The 12,504-nt window shown below is 45.6% G+C and overlaps 1 pseudogene; it reads right to left on the bottom strand.

Annotated features, from left to right (window-relative positions):
* The window catches only part of LOC147663625 (uncharacterized), a 32,641-nt pseudogene extending 20,976 nt beyond the window's left edge, over positions 1 to 11,665 (bottom strand).
* Between the last annotated feature and the right edge of the window lie 839 nt (positions 11,666 to 12,504).

Here is a 12,504-nt window from a genome sequence, read left to right as displayed (position 1 = left end):
CCGGTTTAGTTGATGCGGTCCCTCCGGGTGATCTTGTAGCCCGGGATGGCTATGGCGATGTCGGGGCTGAGGAGGCGTTCATCCAGGTTTCCGTGAGGAAGGCGATGTCCGGTGCTGTTGTGTCTAGGAGGTTCCAGAGTTCAACTGCGTGCTTGTGGATGGAGCGGGTGTTGAGAAGGATGCAATTGAGGTGATTCTTGCTGGTGGTAGGTTTGGCGGGTGCTGGTCCTGGGCAGACGCAGGTAAATTTGCATTCCTGGCAGGTGAAGGGTCCGTGGGTGCGTTTCAGGGTGGCCAGGTAGCAGGTGGGGTTTCCGCCGGTGTTGAGTGCACGGAGGGTGGCGGTGTCGTAGGTTCGTCGGGTACGTTGGCATCGTCGGGATCCAGGGTTCCTGGCGTTGGGCGCGGTCCAGGCGCGGACGGGCACAGACGGGCTTGCCTTTGGTGCGCCTTTGGTGCACAATCGGCGCACCCGCTGCATGCGTCCGCTGCACAGTCGCTCTGAGGTCATCATAAGTAAGGAGCCGGGAGGGAGGAGCAGCTGGGTGGCGGGAGCGGGGCAGCGAATGGGCTGGCGGGGGGTGGGGCCGCAGAAAGGCAGCGGCGGGAAGAGTCTGGGGCGGGCAGCTCAGCGGCGGCTGGGTCGTCTGAAGCGGCAGTATCAGGAAGCGACAATCAGCGGTAGGCTAACTGGCTTACTGGCAGGCAGCAGGCAGGCAGCAGTACGTGGGGGCGACCTTGCCTGGTGACAGGCTCAGCGGTCGCTCCTAGGCTCATAGGCGGGCAACGGCCACGATAGATATGGCTCTATATCTAGAGTTTTTTTGAGTATCAGATGTGACCTCACTCTAGGTTTCAACAGTTCTTTCTCTTCTCTTTCCATTTTCCTGAGTTTTGTGAAGGAATGCTTTACGAGCGGAACATCCAGACTATTAATACCTTCAGGATTTAAAAACAAATCCAAGCGTCCCAACTCATAAAAATCAGTTTTTAGATATTTGAACCAGGGAATATTTGTCATGTAGTCAAGACTCAGGGCCTCCCTAAATATAGTATGAGTGAGGTTTAAGTGCTTGTTGAGCCAGCATTGCAACCAAAAAGTGAGCGGACGTAGGGCCAAAATATCACTTAAATAGGGCATGCCGGTTTCTTCATGGACAGACAGATTTGCAGTCCCCTTTGGGGCGCTCAATAGAGTTATTTAAAAAAAAAAAAATTCTGTCACCTGAAGACCCTCGAGGCCACAATATCCCCATAGCTCGCTACCATAGCTTGCTATAGATATGCACTTAGCCCAATACATTTTTAGCATCGCTGCCACTGGTCGATTGTCCATTTTGGCAGCAAAGCCAAAAAGTGCCGCATTTGCTCAGGTCTGACCCTTTTTTTTATTTAGGAGTGCAGCCCAGTTAAGCCCAAATAGGAAAATGTTGTACAGTTCGGCACCCTCACTCCGTTCACTACAAAGGAGTACTCTCTTTTAGGACGCGGCCCTACGTGCATCACGTAAGATTTAGTATTATTTATGGACAGGTCACGCCTTTCCTTAAACCCGTGAAATGCATCGAGTAGGGTTTGAAGCCCTTTGGGGGTTCATGCTAAGAGGACTGCGTCATCCACATAAAGCAGGACTGGCAGTCCTTGCTTTCCCACATGTGGAAAATCAGCCCCAGTTTCTAGCAGGGAACATTCCAAATCATTAATATATAATAAATTAAAAAGGAAGGGGGCCAGTATGCACCCCTGCCTAACCCCTCTTTTGATGTCAAAGTTCCTAGATACCTTCAGGTCATTGGAATATCTGATGTTGGCCTTTGTGTCTCTGTGAAGGTCCCTCAGGAAGTCAACCAGGGCGCGCTCCACCCCCATGGCCTCCATGGACCACCACAGCCTTCCCCGATTAACACTATCAAAGGCGGATGAGAGGTCCATGATGGCCATGTAGACGGAACCAGAGTGGGCCATGGTGTACTTCCCTATGATGGAATAGAGGTTTAAACATTGGGCAATAGTAGAATGTCCAGGGCGGAACCCGTACTGAATATCTGAGATGATGTTGTTATCCTCCGCCCAGGTGCACAATCTTTTTAAAATTGCTCTCCCAATGACCTTGACAACAGAGTCAATCAAAGAAATTGGCCTGTAATTCAGAGTGCAATTTCGATCCCCTTTTTTATGCACAGGGACGATCATCGAGACGCCCCAGGAGGCAGGGCATCCTCCTTTGGCTGCAGCATTACCCACGGCAGTCAGGATCTCAGGCCAAACGAGGGTTTTGATTTAAAAAGGTCCCGGGGATGCCATCCGGGCCTGGTGCTTTTTTATTGATCAGGTTAGCAATACCCTCCTCAATTTCATTCACAGAGAACATCAGTATTTCCTTATCCTTGAGCCTATCAGGAGGATCTAACTGGCTCGATGTGTTTTTAAATATACCTACAAAATGATACACCCATTCATTCTCAGTTATATCGGAGCCCACTTTTTTGACCCCTTCCGCTAAAAAAGGTGACTGATTGATGGTGCTCCAAAATCTGGAACTACTAGATAGGGTCACGGGGTCTAAAAGCTCCCTCCATAATTCTTATTTGACTATCGCTTTGCGATTGGCCAGGGAAAGTTTGTAGTTTTTCCTAAGGGTGCAGATCAGAACTCTATCTCTAGGTATTTTTTTCAGCCCAGCCTTAAGATCACTCGCTGCTTTGGAACAAAGGCGACAGATCCATTTTGGTCCATGGGATGTGCTAGTCTTAAAGTGGACAAGTAACATGCCACTTGCTTTGGACACAATACCTTCAAAAGATTTAAAGATGCCATTGGTGAAGATTCGTGGTTGTGACAACAATAAAATTCTGCCTCACAAGCAACCATCAGGGAGTCATGGAAGGTGGACAGGACTATCTGACACCACTTGATACAACGCCCTCCTTCTGTGGTTTGTAAGTTGTGACTGCTGTGTACTTTATCTTTGATCTTCATTAGACACCCTCCTATGGTCACACAGACAGGATTATGATCACTGTGTGAACTTGGAATGATGGAAAAACCCTGGAGGAGGGGTAAAATTGATCTAGATACTAAGATGTGGTCTATGAAAGTCCTGCAGCCTCGACCCTTAAACGTAGGCTCCCTAAAAATACTGGGTGAGGCAGCAAAGCTCATTGCAGAGAATAAATCATATTCATCGAGCGTGACATTTAGTACACTACCCTGTATGGTGTGCTCGAAGTGGAGTCCCGATATCAGTGGACTACCCAATTTCACCCGGGCATTTGACTTTAGGACTCCACACGGATGAATGTTGAAGTCTCCTACGATAAGCAAATTCTTTCTAAGTAGGCCACATTCTTGTTTAACAGAGCTATTCAGTTTTGCTTACCCACAACCTTCTTCCTTGTTGATGGCTTTGTAGAAATGTATCACCAAAAGGGATCTGTCTCCTTGGCCCAGGGAGATAGCCTGAATGTTTCTATTTGCCATGGAGACGATCCTAATGTTACAACGTAAAGCCAGTGATTCAAAAATTGCAAGCCTCCCTTGGCTCTGGCACTGGTAGTTCTAGTCGCTGGGACAAAAAAAGCTCTGTACCCTACCAGAGAGACATCACAATTCACCAGCCATGTTTCTTGTCAGCAAATTAGCGTGAACTGGACCCATAAGGGATCTGTAACTTGCCCTGCTAATCCCGCTATGTTCCAACATTATGATTATGGGGTATCTCATTTATACCCTGCGCGACTTCTCCTAATAAGTCGGGCAAGAGTGTAACTGGATAGTTTACTTCCTGACCCCCGCCAATAAAATTTGTGAACAGGTGCTTCTGGTGTTACCATTGGAGGTGCAAGTCCAGGCGCTATGTTGGTTAATGGGCAACTAGATGCAATGTTTTTAATATGAGATTTATGGGTTATATGGTCTCCACATCGTCAATCACATTCGTTAAGTTCTGAAAGGCCTGCAAAGCAATTTGGAGCCTCAAATAGCGGAAGGAGCCCATAAATACCCCAAGAGGGCACCCTTTTTGGTATTAGAATTGGTAGCCCCATTCTCCGTTGCCCCCTGAAATATGATGTCCTATAATGATAGTCCCTAGTCCTAATATCAGGTTGAAGGTGTGTTGTTGCCCTATAAAAGAAGCCTAGAGGCAATATTTCTATCCCCTGTCCCCTGGTTACCACCCCTCTCACCACATCTCTAAGTATCCTTTCTGCTGGGGTTGGAGTATTGAAGTTTACCACTATACAATCGTCGTTTCTAGATTTACATGAACTGCCTATCCAAGACACACAGCGAACCATAATGATATCATGCGTGACCAGATGCCCCTCCCTGGTGTTACAATGCAGCCAATGAATAACCTTATTTTTAAGTTGATGAAAATTCTCTTTGGTGCCTTCGGGAAGGGATGGGGCATTTCCCAAAACCAGGACCAGCGGTGTGGATTCCAGGGGTAAATCAATAACCGGAGGGTTAACCCTATTTGTAGATGCTTCATTGGATTTGCCTATACCTCTAGTTGGAATGGCTGCTGGGATGTTATCTGACTGATGCTCAGTGGCTACTCTTGCCATGTACGTATTACCAGAAGCCCCTGATGTGTTGGCTCTTCCTTCTTTTAACCCATGTTCCTTGACAAGTGTGGTCTTTTGCTCAGCCTCAAGAGAATAAGGGGCCGGCATGTAGGAATAGGTAAATATAAGGACTGTGTGCCCCCCTTTTGTGAGCTAGCTGAGAGATTCTCCAATGTTTGTGTATTTTCCAGGGTTGCCTGTTGCAGCTTCCCGAGATTCTGGTTAATTATCTTTAATCTCTCTATAAGTGGGAGCATAAAAGATTTAAACAGTTGTTCTATTTGTGGTATGAGTCCTACTCCATCACTACATCCAGATGTGACATCTACAGGAAAGTGTGAGATGACATTTGATGTTGTGATTGGCGATGCTATCACTGGTGTAATTTGTTTATTTGTGAAGAATTTTACTTTGGGGGGGAAGTGGTTTTACTGGTATTTTTGACGTTTTAGGGACCTTCGATCTTCTGCCCGTTTGACGGCCTCCACCCCTTTTCCTCTTCCCGGTATGAGTAGGGCATGGGGCTATGGGTCTCACAGTATCAACAACAACAGGTACTGTCTTAGTAGTTAAAACAATAGGTCGATGTTCTTCAGGAGATGAAATACTATCCACTGATGTGTTCACAGAATTAACAAGGTTACACCCATCTGACCCTGAGCCTATATTCCTCGGGCTAATCCCGCTTGTTCTTGCTGGGTTCGATCTTTCTGGTGTTATAGCATTTTTGGAACGTTTTATGCCCACACGTTCAATTGATAACCTTTTTTCTATGAGAGCTATTTCACGCTCCAACACTGCTGCTGCTCTAATAATAAAATTATCTAGGGTCCCTGTCACACTTCCCCCTACTATACTTGGCGTTATCTTCCTCTCCTTCCCTAGTGGTTGAGACATTATTAGCAATAGAGTCTGACCCTGTGGCAAGCAGAAATGAACAGATTGTATAAATAGTCCCTTTCACCCGGTCACCTCTAAAGTCCAAAGGTTCGATGCGGCAGATGTTAAAGGGGTGGCCCAGCCCGGCCTCCTCCGGCCTTTGACAGCCGCGGACGGCCCCGCCCTTGTCCCGGGCATTTCCCGTCGCGTATCGCACGCGTCCTCGCGGGACGAGGGACCAGGCGTGTCTTTATGCACCTCCTGGCGTGTGCAATTTAGGCGTCCTGCCCCTGGGGATCCTTGGGCTTGTAGGTAGCAGTAGGCAGATCGGCGGAACCAAGCCGGGCCGGTTGATGGTAGGTCCAAGCCCGTAGAACAGGGGGGCGGAGCCACGGGAAAGGGAGCAGCGAGACCAGAAAACAGCCCCACGGAAATGTCACAGCGTCTGGCAGGCACCGGGGAACTCAGCCCCAGGCGTGTCTTTATGCGCCTCCTGGCGCGTGCAATTTAGGCGTCCTGCCACTGGGGATCCTGGGGCTTGTAGGCGGCAGTAGGCAGACCGGCGGAGCCAAGCCCTGCCGGTCGATGGTAGGTCCAAGCCCGTAAGAACAGGGGGGCAGAGCCAAGCCTGGCCACGGGAAAGGGAGCAGCGAGACCAGAACACAGCCCCACGGTAATGTCACAGCGTCTGGCAGTGGAACTTCATGGTAATTTGCCAAAACTTTGAAAAATGCACTTTTGTGCATTTTTCAAAGTTTGATGTTGCGCACACACATGCACACACATGCAACATATGTGCAGAGATCAATTTCAGGGGTGCAACATGGTGTCATTTTGACACCCTTGCACCCTTGAAATTGCACCTACTGGTACTCGCAAAATGCTCATGCAATCTCCAATTCATTTGAATGGGACAGCATTCCTTAATTGCGACTAGCAATTTGCGAGTAGCAATTATGGAATGTTAAGGAATCGCTATTTTTATAGCGATTCCTACATGCATAGGCTTTTGCGATTCCTAAATAGCGATTCCTTAAAAATCGCTATTTAGGAATCCCAAATCCCTACTTTGATGCATGCGCCAGTACATCTTATATATTGTGAAAACGTGTTCTAATCATTATTTTCAATTACATGATCAAATATATTGCCTAAGTATTATATTATTTGCATGCTAGTTAATTAGTATTTAGCATCAAATGAAGTGTGCTGACTTGTAAGTCTCCTTTTAGGACACCTAGGTGAATACATTGTTAATACCAACCCGATGAGGGAAACTCTCAGGTATTTGTACTTTTTTTAGGTTAAGATGGGGCAGAACCAGCAGAAATACTATTAGCCATGTTAAATTTTGCATCTTTACTGAGCTGTTTCCATTAGTTAGCTGCCAGTTATCAATTTCATGCTGTGTAATCCCCCTAATTTCTTTACGTTCCTTAAGATACTCAAACACTTTGCTGTTGAACATTGCAAAAACAAAAATAGTCCAACTGGATGAAGATCCTTCCACACTATGATTTGTTATCACAAATCAACGCGTTCAGTAATTGCACACCAGTGTAGGCTGTCACATGCTAAAGACTTGTGATCCGATGTTCCAAGGCGAAAATAAAAAGGAGAGTCAGTTGTGAATACCTGTGGTTTTTGGAACCATTTTTTAGCTGAACTGAATTAAATAACATAGGGTGCTGCAATCTGGCCTACATAATCTTTCGAGCTAGGAGCAGAACAGGACAGATCATTGATGGAACAAACGGATGGCAGCATAATCACAACATAGCTGTGCTATAACTTTAGATCTGAAGCGGAGTAGTCTGAGGACAAGTTCAGAAGGCAATGAAATCAATAGTAGGAGACACTCGAATATCAGAGGTTCAGATCCAAAGAGCTGGTAACTTATTAGGTGATAATGTGTAATGTGGACATAGAATATACGTACGATTTAGATAAACAAGTTACAAGCTTACACTGAAATTTAACTCTACTGTAATACAGCTGTGGATCAAAAACCTCTTGATGTATACTTCTCCGGAAAATTAAGGCTTATATCTGCCAAAAAAGGTGATAGAGTAACATGTATCATAATGCAGTGCAAGTAAGATATAAATGTTAAAATGCCTAAACAATAAGTTGAATAATAAAATGAACATTTTAAGCTAGATATTGCTTAAATATCTGGTTTCAAAGTGGAAAAATAAAGTATAGACTAGGGCAGAGGTCTTCAAACTTTATCTAAAAACAAAGGGGCAGATCTGCATAGATGCATCAGTTTCCTTGCACCAAAGACAAATGTCCTTGTGCCACCATGGATGCACTGTATTTACAATACAGTGCTCCATGGCGCAAGGATTAACAGAGGCGTCAGAAATTCTGATGCATCTGTTGGCCCCAAAAGTCACAAATTGCTGGAGTTGTGTCACAAGCACGACACAACTCCAGCAATGTATTTTGAGGCCTTTACTTACTGTACTGCGTCACTCCTTACGCCTGCTTCAAGCAGGTGTAAGGTTTTGATGCAGTGGCATCCTAAAAGTGGCGCAGTGAAATCTTGTAGATTTCACTGCATCACTTTTACTAGGCCTTCCTGAGTGAGAACACCCACCCTGCAGAAATTATACGTGACGTAGGTATAATGTGACACAGGGCTTTACAACGCAGGGCTTTACAACGTGACACATCTCCCTAGATGTGTCACGTTATAAGTAGGCCGCATTGTTTGCGTCGCCATTGAGTCAAAAATACTGACGCAATGGCGGTGCAAGGAGATGCAAGGGGTTAGTAAATCTGCCTCGAAGGGCCTCATTTATGAGGACTTGGCGTAGGGCAGCCCCACAAGTATTCTTGCTGTGCTGCCTTCCTCTAATGTGAAAGGGCAGGTATGCACTGTATATATAAAGTAAGTGCATTCCTGTCCTTTCCCCACAAATTGCTGCCTAGCACCAACATAATTGGATTGTTTTGTGGGGGAAGGGGCACCTTCCATCACAAAAGAGAGTTGTTTTCCTCTTTCAATGTGAGCTGCAGAATGCAGCCCATATGGAAAGAAGCAGAAACACAGAGAAATTAAAATATTTATTCTTGTTACTTCTCAGCTGGGGAGGCGTAAGGTTTTGGCACTGCCCTAGGATTAAGAGTTTCTGTAAATCTGAGGCAGCATCAAAATCCATGGGTGTTGCATGGGAACACCCTCACAACTCCCATGGAACACCTCCTTGACGCAAAGTAAGGCAACACAGTGACTTACACTGCTTTGTCTTATTCCACATCTATGAGGCCATACAACACCATGCAGGGTGACTTTGTGCCGCCTCATAGGTATGAATAAGACGCTTGCACCACCGGAGAGTCAAAAACAAGTGATGCTCTGGTGGCGCAAGCCTTTCATATATCGGCCCCCAAAAATTCTGTGAGTTTTTTAGGTCGTTCATCATCAGGTAGCTATATATAAAATAATGGGCAGCTTAATTGAAAAATAAATTTAAAAAGTTGTTACTCAGTAGGAAATGCACTGTAGTACATTATGAAACCTATAGTAGTTAATACACTGCAGAGGTTGTTGCAGGGATTCTGCACAAACACAGAACTATGCTTAGGATTATGGGACCTTAGTATATAGGGACTGAGTTATCCTACCACCTTAGTACCCATAAGCCCGGGACTGACTAGCTGTAGTAACCTACTTGCCCTCCTGCTCACTCGCAGAGGAACAAATGATTAGACACCAGAACCAGAACACAACACTCTGACTCTCAGGAATTGCGGTTGCAAGACACACCCTTTCGCTCACACTCTTGTACTTGTCCACAATAAGATCTGACAGAGACACGAACAAGTTTCAAATATTTATTTTAACTTCTTTGCTGCTTTGCCTCTCGCTAGGGGCTGGGAGTCAGGTCAACATTCCCCTGCATCCTTTGTGGCCAGCCTGCCGCTGACGCATGCTACAGCTTTAAAAATCACCAAGGGGCTCCCGCAGCATGGGACATATGCGAGCGTGCCTGGGCCGTGCCCAGGCGAAACCCGGGCCAAGGGCGGGCATGTTTGCGCCCGTCAGCGGCAGGAGGAGGCAGGCCTGCCCCTCCCTCTTTGTTGTGAGTACCTCCAACATCTTATCTTTCTGATCCCTGAGTTTGCATTGACTTCTTCTGCAACTGTATTGTAATCTCTGTTTATTCTTAGTTTCACTGCTGTTCTATTGTTACTGTGCCCAGTCTGGATTTCAAATAGTGATGTACTTTATTTTCTAGTCATGGGGAAAATGAAAGAACTGAGTTCCGCCTTAGCACAATCACCTCCTAAATCACTGCAGTCTATCATGAACTTCATAACAGGGGCAATGGGAGTTATAGAGAGACACATTTTAAGTGTGCGGGGAGACACTAACTACCTGTATTGAGAGCGGCACTGAACTTTCAAACAAATGTTTTTCTTCCTCATATTTGGGACAAATGTTTGATTTGCAGTCCACTAGACTAGGTACTGAGAATCATAAAGAGCTTTCCCAAAATGCTACCTCTGCTTCGCTTGGCACTTCGTGTCACTTTCCCCCATCTAAACAACCCCAAATCTCTGAACCCACAAAAACTACTTCTGTTAAGGTCAATATGGCAGTGTGTGATGGGAAAATGAAGGCAACTAAAAGGGCACCTGCCATAAAAACGGAACTGAACTCAAAAGCCCAGAAAGATCTGAGTAAAAGATTGCCTTTTGTATCATCTGACTCTTTGGACTGTCCCTCATTAAGGAATTCTGTGCAAGAACTGATAGGCTCATTAAAACGTCTTTATGTAGCATAACGGATCATCTTAAAGCAGTTGAATGTGCTATATTATTATGTGCATAGAGATTGGGTTCAGTGAATATGTACACTGGCTAACTGACTGACTGAGGGACTTATAAAGCGCTCTTATGCCGAGGCGTCTTGGTGCTGGGTGAATATTATGCAGAAAACAACAGATCTTAAGGCCTTGAGAAGAGCCAGGTCTTTATCCTTTTTCTAAAACGGCCCTATTGGATTTTAACCTAATTGTCACTGGGAGGGAGTTACATAAGATGGACACTTGGTAGGAGAACGTGTTCCTCCCCATCTAACTCTTTTTGTTCTAGGGACACAAACCAATCCTCTATTGGCTGACCTGAGTAAGCGTTGGGGCTGGTATACCGAGAACAGAGTTTGAATGTCTCCAGCCCCTCCTCCATATACAGCCTTGTGCAGTAGGCACAGGGCTTTAAAGTTCACTCTCTGATGGACTATGAGCCAATGTAACTCCTTAATCACCGCTGATGTTGGTTGATATTTGGGTAGGCCAAGTAGAACCTGAGCCGCTGCATTCTGGAGCGATTGAAGTTTTTTGGTCTTTCCCTTGCTAACTCCTAAGTATAGGGCAATACAATAATCGATTCTTGACAGAACCAGTGCTCCGACCACTGTTTTTCGAAGTGACAGAGAAATGAAGGGCAGAATTTTCTGTAACATTTTTAAGGTGAAAAAGCATGATGAGGACACTTGATTTATTTGTGAGGCAAGTTTGATGTCCTTGTCAAACACAAATCCCAAGTTCCTAACTTGGGCACATGGACTGGACATGTGCCTGCTTCAGGAGGCCACCAGGCTTGGCTTCATATAGAGGGTAGTTGCCCAAACTCTAGGACCTCAGTTTTTTCTGTGTTTATCTTTAAAAAGTTTGAATTCATCCATGTCATTACATCTGTGAGGCAATTACGAAATCTCTCAGCTGTAAGACCCAGACTTTGTGTCACAGAGACCACTGGTTGAGTGTGGTCAGCGTTCAACACCAACATTATGCCATGCTCTTTAATTACCCGAGCCAGAGGACTGACATATAGATTAATGTCGGAGACAAGGCCGAACCCTGTGGGACTCCACATGGGAGATGGAGGATTCCCAATTGCAGGCCATTCCAATGGATAAGTTGTTCTTGTGTGGTTAGAAATGATGTAAGTAGAGTCAGAGTCACATCTTCAGTGCCCGCATCACTTAATCGATGCAGAAATACTGCATGATTTACCTTATCAAAGGCTGCAGTCATATCTAACAGGATGAGTGCAGCTCTGCCTCCCCCATCCATCACTTTACGGATCTCCTCTGTGGCCATGATTAAAGCTGACTCGGTGGAATGCCGCGAGCGGAAGCCATGTTTTGTGGAGTCAAGAATGTTACTGCTATCCAGGTATTCTGTCAGTTCTAGGTCCATTGCTTTCTCCAAGAATGTTGATAGTAATGGGAGACAGGAGATTGGGCGGTAGTGTATTGGCTCGGAGGGGTATAAGGAGGCCTTTCTTATGATGGGCCTAATGCATGCCTTTTTCCACGAGGAGGGAAACTCCCTAGAGATGATGATCGAATTTAATAAAGGGGTCAAGGAGGAACTTACTTCTTCCGATACCAGATGTAATATATAAGGGGGATATGGGTCCAGAGGTCAACCTGATTTAGTATTTAACAACAGGCTGGCAACTTTAGCCTTCTCCAGCGTTGAAAAATGTGACAACCTTAGCAGAGATGCCCGGTGATCCAAGGAATCTGCACTGTTCGTTTTTGGGACACAAGCAGCAGTGGCTAGCCATTCATATACCACTTGAACTTTATTCTGAAAGAACATTGCCATCTGTTTCACAAATTTTTGGTCCGGCTGAAAAGCTCTGTCGCCTGGACATTTTGATAGCGCTGTCACTGTTTTGAACAGTTACTTTGAGGAGTTTTTTGCCTCCGGAATTTTTTACCATCAAACGTATGGCCTGCCACATGTGTTGGCTCTGCTACAAGCTGGCTCAAACCATAACTTGCAAGATTTTCCAACAAATGAGATGTATTAGGGTATTACTGGGAAAGGGAGGGAAGAGTTAACTGGCCACGCCAATCTTGCTGGTGCCGATCTTACTACCCTTACAAACCTCCCAGCAAAGCAATTTAAAATGGGGACTCGCGGGGTGCCTCATCAACCAACTCAATCCCTCTGTGAAGTACCAACTACAGTGACCCAGACACAATGCATTCCGGTTACGAATACAACAAGGGTTAGAAATAAGGTGA

Source organism: Lissotriton vulgaris, unplaced genomic scaffold (assembly GCF_964263255.1).
Source record: "Lissotriton vulgaris unplaced genomic scaffold, aLisVul1.2 SCAFFOLD_2818, whole genome shotgun sequence".
Taxonomy (NCBI): domain Eukaryota; kingdom Metazoa; phylum Chordata; class Amphibia; order Caudata; family Salamandridae; genus Lissotriton; species Lissotriton vulgaris.
This window is presented reverse-complemented; position numbering and strand designations above follow the sequence as displayed.